At 35.7% G+C, this 10,000-nt stretch overlaps 1 protein-coding gene across 1 annotated transcript in view; it reads right to left on the reverse strand.

Annotated features, from left to right (window-relative positions):
* LOC136825379 (zwei Ig domain protein zig-8-like) overlaps positions 1-9,601 on the reverse strand; it is a 228,151-nt gene extending 218,550 nt beyond the window's left edge. The window contains exon 1 of the mRNA XM_067081661.1: positions 8,876-9,601. The gene's annotated coding sequence lies outside the window, so the exon portion shown is untranslated. The remainder of the gene's footprint in view (positions 1-8,875) is intronic.
* Positions 9,602-10,000: the final 399 nt, after the last annotated feature.

Raw genomic sequence — 10,000 nt, forward strand, 5'->3', positions numbered from 1 at the left:
CAACCACTGAACAAAACCCACAACCTGAAACTCACTAACCACAAACAAACCAAACCAAACCAACTCTAAGAAACCCCGAAATCAATAACCGATGATCGACTATGCAGACAAACGAAATCTCCCTCCTCCCCACCCCCCCAAACAAACAGCAGGCAAACCAGAGTCTGAGGGCATCGGGAGGTTTGTAAACACTCGCCATTCCAAAAGTAAACAGAATTTCATACACTTCGATAAGCGTTGTATGGCAAGGTGACAATGGACTCTTAAATTTAGTATTTTCCTTATCAGCCCATGGAGTACTGGGGAGCAATGTTTGTTGTTCATGCATTTTAAATAAGGGGTATTTTTCTCCCCTTTGTTCGGTTGCCATGTTTTTTTTTTTTTTTTTTTTTTTGGTAGGGTGTTGTCATAACGTTGTCATAGAGTGAATAATGCGTTTAGGGAGGTTTAATGCTTGTTTATATATATATATATATATATATATATATATATATATATATATATATATATATATATATATATATATATATAGATATGTATACATATATGAGTGTGTGGGGGAGGGTGGGTTTTAATGATTGAGGAATTTTGTGTTTTATTTCAACTCTGATCATCTGAGAAAAAAATAGACAAAACTAAAGACAAAAACGAAAATTTGGTGTTTTTGAAATTACCAAATATTTTGGGGTACTAGTTAGTCTTTGATCAAGTACAACAACACGAAAATATAATAATAATAATAATAATAATAATAATAATAATAATAATAATAATAATAATAATAATAATAATAATAATAATAATAAAAGAAAACTGGTGTGTCTTTTTTAAAACAGCCCTAATATTTTAGGAACTAGATCGACCGCCATCTAAAACGAGATAAAAAATAAAAAATAAAAAAATAAAAATTCGACTGTTTACCCCACGACTGGAAGAGCTGATAAACATATCACGAGAAACAAAACGATATAAATATATCCCGATGAACATATCACGCTAAAAACACCGAGATAAACACATCTCGAAAACTACTTTCCAAAACCGCGGCTGAACTTTCGTAGGGCCAGTTTTTCGTGCAAGCCTCTGCAGGGGATTTGCTGTCCTTTACGCCTTCGGGTTATCTAAAAGGTGAGAGCCCCCGACGTAACGAGGAGGGGGAAATGTTATTACCTTCGTCAGCAGGGCCGTTGGAGTCTTTGGAGGGTGGGGGGGGGGGCGAGTGGTGGATGGAACGATATGTATCCAACCGTGAGTGTGTGTGTGTTTGTGCGTTTGTCTTGTTTATTTACTTGTCCAAAAGATGTTCTCTAGATGTTTCTGTGGGTATTGTGGGTGGGTGGGGGGGAGGCTATGTATCCAGCCGTTTGTGTGTGTTTGTGTTTGCGTGTTGCTTGTTTGTGTGTTTGTCTTGTTTATTTACTTGTCCAAAAGATGTTCTCTAAATGTTTCTGTGGGTATTGTGGGTGGGTGGGGGGGGGGAGGCTATGTATCCAGCCGTTTGTGTGTGTGTGCGTGCGTGTTTGTTTGCGTTTGTGTGTCTGTTTGTCAGGCCTTGTGCATCTGTTTGACCAGAAGATGTTCCCTAAATGTTTCTGGGGGTATTGTGGGGGCCGGGGGAAAGGCTATGTATCCAGTCCTCTGCGTGTATGTGTATGTGTGTGTATGTGTATGTATGTGTGTCTCTGGCTTTGTTTATTTACTCGACCAGTAGATGTTCCCTAAATGTTTCTGATGGTACTCTCTTCTAATTCTGAGGCAGCGTTAAGGTCAAGGATAAAGACTGGATCTATTTCAAGATGACATCCAAGATGATTCTTTTTTAATGGGGTAGGTGTTCGCTCGCTGTAAACACAATAGATTGAAGAAAAAAGACCAAATTACGTAGCTTTTTCCGTTAATAAGAGAAAATGGCCAATTCAAAGAGAAATAACGCGAATAAAAGGTTAAACAGCTCTTAGGTAAAAGTTCTGATACTGTTAGCAGGGCCCAAAATATATTAATTTCTTGCAACAGAGTCATCGGTAAAATTGTCTTGTATTTTTTCGAGAGATAATGGTGGTTACATTTGGAACATTAACAAGTTAGAAAATATGTAATATTTTTTTTTCTGTTTGAGTAAAATTTACTCTCTCTCTCTCTCTCTCTCTCTCTCTCTCTCTCTCTCTCTCTCTCTCTCGAAGAAGAAGAAGAAGAAGAAGAAGAAGAAGAAGAAGAAGTTTTATTAACATAAAAACGTCCTTTCCTCTCTCTCTCTCTCTCTCTCTCTCTCTCTCTCTCTCTCTCTCTCTCTCAACTCGATTAAATTTTAGTATAATAAAACCCTCCAGTTTTCTCTCTCTCTCTCTCTCTCTCTCTCAAAACTGAATTAAATTTTACTATAATAAAACCATCCAGTTTATTACGTCACTTCTCTCTCTCTCTCTCTCTCTCTCTCTCTCTCTCTCTCTCTCTCTCTCTCTCTCTCCAAACGACACATCGACACCTATACAACACACACACACACACACACACACACACACACACAACCCCCGAGAGAAACGGAAAACCCCACAGCGCCCAGAGGCAAGAGGCCCTATTTAACAATGCCCAGGTAAACACGAGTCGGAGTTTCCAAGAAGCGTAATACAATATCCACAACGGCCCCCGGGGCATTCCCCTTCGACAGGTGATGCAGAAAATGATCGATGGAGCATATTTACGCCTCTCGCGTTTGTCCTCGTCTCCGGGGCGAGAGCGGCGACGATAAATTGAGAAACGGGGCGAATGACGCGAATGACGATACGAAAGCGTCTAGGTGATAGCTAGAGCGTGGTGTAAGCATTAAGCAACCCTCTTTCGTTCCTTTGACTGTACCTCCTTTCATATTCTCTTTCTTCCATCTTACTTTCCTTAACACTCTCCTATCCTCCTGTTACACCTTTCAACCCTTTTATTCTCGATTTCAGTTTCAGCGCTGAATGACCTCATAGGTCCCAGTGCTTGGCCTCTGGCCTAAATTCTATATTCAGTTCAATTCAATCAATCCAAACTCTTGATTATTAACAGAATAGAAGAAAATATAGAATTTAGGCTATAGGCCAAGCCCTGGGACCTATGAGGTCATTCAGCGCTGGAAGGAATATTGACTGTAAGACGATTTTAAAAGGTTCAACAGGAGGAAAACCTCTCAGTTGCACTAAGCAACAATTGTTAGAGGAGGGTTCAGTAAAGTCAGATGGAAGAAAGAAAATATGAACGGAGGTACAGTAAAAGGAATGAAAGAGGTCGCAGCTAGGGGCCGAAGGGACTCCGTAAAAAACCATTAAGTATCATACCTACAGTGCACCACGCGAGGTGCACTGACGTCACTACTCCCCCCAACGGAGCTTGATTGCTAATAATGCAAGCGGACGTAGCGTGTCACCACGGCGCTAAACACTACGCAGTAATGGTTCTTCGTCGTGGAAAATTCACGTGACGTCGAAAGCATAAAAACCGTAAGTTAAGACGCAGAAACTAGCGGAACCTAGACCTGGTACCTATCTGGTTCTTACGTGCAATACAAAGTCGTAGAGTCTCGTACCTTTAGTGTGCCATTATATTCGGACGCGAAATACAGAAAGTCTTTGGTTCTTGGTTTATTCATAATATTTTGGCTTTGCAATAATTTTTATATTGTGGTCATTTTATAGGGAAAGCAATTGTGTCGTCAGTATTGTTTATATTTCTGTATTGGGTAGTTTTAAATATTCTTTGTTTGTTTGTGAAATATCTCAGTGCTTTGTAATGCTACGAATTCGTAATTGGGAAAATCAGGTCTAAAAATATAGTTTTAATCAATATTATGAAACTGATGCTATACTGATAATATTATTATTAGTAATAGCAATGAAAACAAAGCAAAATATTACATACAATGTATTAAAGCAATATTACCAAAATTACACCTAATAATGCAATAACACAAATGCCCCCCAAGAGAAGTCAAAGCAATTACTTTAACTCACAAAGTTAAATACCAAGTTAATTATACCCGGACATTAACAGCAAACATTCACATACCATTACATGACACTGGTCTGCCGGAGTAAGGAATATTCCCTCCTCACGAGAAATAAAAAGATTGCTTCTCACGCGAAAGTAATATTTCTCTCACTTAGGAAAATATGAATGCATAATTCGTAAAGGTTTTAGGAATAATAATCAGATATTGGTGTTGATATGATTTCTGATACTATTGGAAAAAATTTATAGCTAAGGATAATGATACATTTCATGAGTTAAGGAAAGATTCCCAAGAGAATTATGAGAATCAGATTTCGAAAATTGAAAGAGATGGTCATTATTTTAGGAAATCGAGGGTAATGGCTTGAACATAAGAAAATGAACGCTTAAAAAAGTAAATAATAAATCTTTTTGTTTACGACGGGAAATAATTGTAAACAGTTACGAATAATAAGGGATATATTCTTTTATTCTTGAGAACAGGTATAAAGAATATCGTGTAGATTATCAAAGGAAAAAACAGTCAGCAAGTAACAATTATTGAGAGACGAAGATTTGAGGCAAAATATCAAGAAGTAAGCATGAATTAATATGTTGTCACTATCAGTCCATAATAAAGACACTATGTAAAGAAAATCCGTATGCTGGTAAAATTTGAAGTTCCGTATTAACAATAATAAAAAGTAAAAAATGCTCCGAAGTTTCTTCGTCGCAGTCGACTTTTCTGTACAGCGTTTAATGCTGTATGAGCCGTGGCCCATGAAGCTTTCACCCACGGCCCGTTGGTGGCCTGTCCTACAGCGTTGCCAGACGCATGATCATGGCAAATTTTAACCTTAAACAAAACAAAAACTACTGAGGCTAGAGGGCTGCAATTTGGTATGTTTGATGACTGGAGGGTGGATGATCAACATGCCAATTTGCAGCCCTCTAGCCTCAGTAGTGTTTAAGATCTGAGGGCGGACAGACAAAGCCATCACAATAGTTTTCTTTTACAGAAAACTGAAAAAGATAAAATTTCAAACATCACTCGAAGTCTTTAAAGTGTCACTCGCTTTATGAAACCGTAACTGAAGTTATCACTATGAATTTCGTGTCAGTTCCGCCACAGTTTATATAATGATCTAAGTGAAAGTTTCCAAATATATATAACAAAAAAAATAAATATATATATATATATATATATACATATATATAAATATATATATAAATATATATAAAAATATATATATATATATATATATATATATATATATATATATATATATATATATATATATATATATTATATATATAAATATATCTATATATATATATATATATATATATATATATATAAATATATATATATATATATATATATATATGTATATATGTATGTGTGTGTTTGTGTGCTTGTGCGTGTGTATATACAGTAAACCTATTTCCTCTTTAGAGAGATGGCACGAAAAAAAACAGCCTCTCAGTAACCAATCAAAATCCTCCTCCTCCCATTATGGCAAACAAAACGACATTTAGAGCAACTTCCTATCCACGACGAATGATTGCCCATTCCTCTCTTGGACTTCCAAGCAAGCCATTTTAAACTATGCCTTCCAACGCTTTATGGGCTGTTGGGTGCTCGTTTATGGCAACGCAACACACGAGAAGCATCTTTGTCTCGCTTCCATTGCGCTCAGAGGCGAAAGGTAAAATCCTGGTCGGTGTCACACGCCATGTTCGCTGGCTACTTAAATTCTGGAGAGTGGAATATTTCAAACCGTTTTTCAGGGAATGTTAAGCTCGAGGATAGGGTCTCTGATGAGGTGTTTTTGGAAACTGTGGTTTATATAAACAATGTGGCTTTATATATTTTGAAAATTCGCATGATATCAAATAGACGACTGAATGTATGTGAAAATATTCTCGTATAAAATAATGACTAGCCATTGAAGTGTTAAAAAAAACATTTTTCAAAGAATCATGGAAATAAGTTCAGTTGCCCAAAAAATAAACGTGTAAATGTATTTGCATATAATTAAATTTATTTATTAAAGATTCCACTTTAAGGTCACTTACAATTGATATAATCGTTTCTGTCCTTACTGGCATTAGAAAAATTTATGTGTGAAAATCAGAGAATTTAAAGTATGTGTATAACTGTAGTTAACTCTCTTGTATATATAATTTCCTGAACAAAATCCTTGTGTGTGTATATATATATATATATATGTGTGTGTGTGTATGTGGGTATATATGTACAGTATATATATTTATATTTGTGTTTGTGTGTGTGTGTATATTGTGGCTATTACAATTGCATATGTATCTGGTAAAAAGTAACCAATAGATTCTACATGTATGTATATATATATATATATATATATATATATATATATATATATATATATATATATATAGTGTGTGTGTGTGTGTGTGTGTGTGTGTGTGTGTTGTGTAAGTATATATGTATATGTGTAATATCTTACAAAGATAATATTTACCATCTTACACCCATGAGAAAGACGAAACACGACCAAAATCGCGTGTATAAAAGTGTGAATCTAAACACACAGATGACTACCTAAACCCAACACAGACTTCCTTCCCTTCACAAATTCTGACAAAAAAAAAGGAAAGAATCATTTTTCCCACCCAGGCACTACAGGAGACCATCAACTTCAAGTTAGGAAAACTTCATTTCTTTATTTACAAATCGTGTTTTTTTTTTTTTTTTTTTTTTTTGTATCTCCTCTTGTTAGCGCGTCAGCAATTTATCACAGCTTGTAAACCAGTCACAGCTGGTTAAAGGGACATGGATAAACAAAAAAAAAAAGATTAAAAATAAAAAAATAAAAGTACAAAATCGTTATACGCATATACGGAATGCGTTTAGTTACATTGGATGTTGCGTAGAAAGGGTATTATGTCAGCTGATGCTTTAATTACTGGATTGAGGTTCGAGATAAGTTAAGCTTGAGAAATGAAGGTAAATGTAATCTCCTTTACTGAGAATGTTACCTGATGATTTTTGAGTGTTCTATCGCGACGTTATAATTTTCTTGTCAGGTTTTAAAAATTATTCAATAGTTGCAACGAAACAACTACTGACAATATAAATGTCATTAAAATATTTGCAATTCTTTCTCAATGATTTTATTTCCATTTGCAATAAAATTATGGGAATAGTTTTGGCACTGATGGTCTCTCGTGTTACGCCTGGGCAATATCTTGCTCTGCTGTGAGTAAATATTTCACTGTGGTAAGGATTATTTATATCAGATAAGATTACGATTGCAACATGTTCAGGGTTTATAAGGCACCATTTTTTTATAGGGAGGAGATGTTATAGAATATAGATGTACCAGGTTGTGTCTTATGATGTCTGTGTTATATATATATATATATATATATCTATATATATATATATATATATGTATATATATATATATATATATATATATATATATATATATATATATATATATATATATATATATATATATATATATATATATATATATATATATATATATATATATATATATATATATATATTTACATATATATATATATATATATATATATATATATATATATATATATATATATATTTGTATGTGTTTGTCTGTCTGTCCACGAACGCCACTACGCACATATGTAAAAATGGGAGCAACTTCCGTTTAACTCGTCGAGGACAAATTACGTTTTGGTAGTGAATCTGAACCCGAATATTTTAACTCTCTCTCTCTCTCTCTCTCTCTCTCTCTCTCTCTCTCTCTCTCTCTCTCTCTCTCTCTCTCTCTCTCTCTCTCTCTCTCTCTCTCTCTCACCTTTTCGAGAACTGTCATTTTGCAATGGCCAACCAATCAACCAGGAAATGATCCCAGGCTTCTCAGGCCTTCGAAAAGAAGTTTGAAGATTCAATCTTTTCGGTCAGCGAAGAAAATGATACGATTCTTCCTCGTGCCTGCGAACTTCGATCATTGTGTAAATGGGTGAAGTTCCACCCCAGAATTCATTCCAACTTCTTTTTTTTTTTTACCTGAATTCACTCAGTACAGAGGGACCGGTTTCAGGAAAGAATTTTGGAAGATTTTAAAGATTAGAGCTAAGTAGAAATTAATCTTTTAACCAAGCATTAGAGAATAAGTGCGTAACATCTGTACTTTGTACAAATTATTTCTAATTAAATTTCAGATATTCTAAAGGAATGTTCCTAAAATATTCCCTCATTACTGACTGAATGATAGATATTCTCAGGAAAACTAAGACATTTTCCCCATCAAGCAGGAATTCTAGATATTCTCTAATATATTGATATTGATATATTAGAAAGTATCTCGAATTCCCGTTTGATGGAGAAAACTTCTTAGTTTTCCTGAGAATATCTATCCAGTCAGTAATGATGGAATATTTTAGGAATATTTCTTTAGAAAATATTTTAAATTTGATTATATGATGAAAATATTTTAAGAAATACTTAGAATTCCTTTATTATGGAGAGAATGTTATAGACTATGCAGTTTTTACGGAACATTTTTGACAAAACAACGAACAGTCATTAAGAATACAATCATAATTCAAGAGATATTTTGTGAATACTTCTGTATTCCATTTTTTCTTCAGCATTTGGGTAAGCAGAAACGAAAAAAAATAGAAATTTGAATTAGAATTTATTCAGGAATTGTTCTGGAAAATATCCCATAGTCTTGTGTGAGAGAATATTTTTTTTCTTATAGGATGAATGGATACGAGTGTTTTTTCTACGTAATTAAGCTTATTTAAGAGGAATCAATAAAATATTGCCTGGTAATGATAAATGTATTGGAAAGGAACAAAAGCCCCGTCCGGAATTAAAACGATAAACTTAAAACTTCAATTGAGAAACACCATCAACACGTCCACCTACCTTTCACCAAATTACCGTGTGACGAATGACCGGTAAGATCGCCATTGCTAGGGATTGCTGCGGTCACTGCTGTGGACGGTCACCCCCCCAAGAAAAAAAAAACAACGGAATTACGATAATCTGATCGTCATCACTGAATCCTCTGAATTCGTCCGGGGAATGAGCCAAGTCACTAATGAGAATCTGAATGTAAAAAAAAACCCTTGTTATTTGATAAAGTTTATTGATTTTAATTACTATTTGTTTTAATTTCCTATATCCGTTTCTTCTTTAAGTTCCAGGCATATTTTAAGGGTGAAATGACGCATTTGTTAATTGTTTTACTAGTTACTACTAGTTACTAAATCACGAAGGACATCTCAGAACACACACAAGAGTCACCAAGATTAATTAGACCCTCTCGGCAAAAGATCACTAATTCAGATCTGAGAATTGATCTCTAAACGGTCCCGTCTCTGTAGGTCAATTCAAACACACAAACTTCTTTTTTTTTTTTAAGCTTCCGAGGCGATAAAACTGACTAATACACCCCGGGTGGAAAGAAAAAACGCCCCGTCTGTCACCCACAGGCGAGGAAAATCCTTTCGGAAGCTGCGAAACTCGAGAGAGACATTCTCTGACGCTCGAAAACTTCGGGATCGTCACCAGGAGACCGGGGGTTTGATAATATCTCGCCGGGAGAACAACACCACTACTTCCTCTCGCGACGGGAGTCAAAGGCCCACTGACGCTCCTGTCCGAGGTCCACCACCACCACCTCCCTCCCTCCTCCCCTTCCCCCTCTCCTCCCTACCCCCACCACCAGCCAGGAGGCATTCCCCAGTGGCACTATAGCCCTTTCCCCACTCCCCTACTCCTCCCCACCCCCCACGACCCTGGAATCCACCCAGAGCTCATTGCCTCTCTGCTCACACCTGCGCCCAAATGTCAGGTCAAGTTAGGTTAAACAAGTGCACACGAGGAACTTGCATTTGTTCATGATTGGGGGAAATGTGCTTGGGTCAGTTTCGTAACGTGGTCCACTCGCTTGAATAGTTTTTTTTTATTTGTTGTATTTTCTTTACCTGTCAGGATTATTTCTCAGATGTTATTGGGGGATTTCAATATACTTTTTTCTTAGATTTT

Source organism: Macrobrachium rosenbergii, chromosome 37 (genome assembly GCF_040412425.1).
Source record: "Macrobrachium rosenbergii isolate ZJJX-2024 chromosome 37, ASM4041242v1, whole genome shotgun sequence".
NCBI lineage: Eukaryota > Metazoa > Arthropoda > Malacostraca > Decapoda > Palaemonidae > Macrobrachium > Macrobrachium rosenbergii.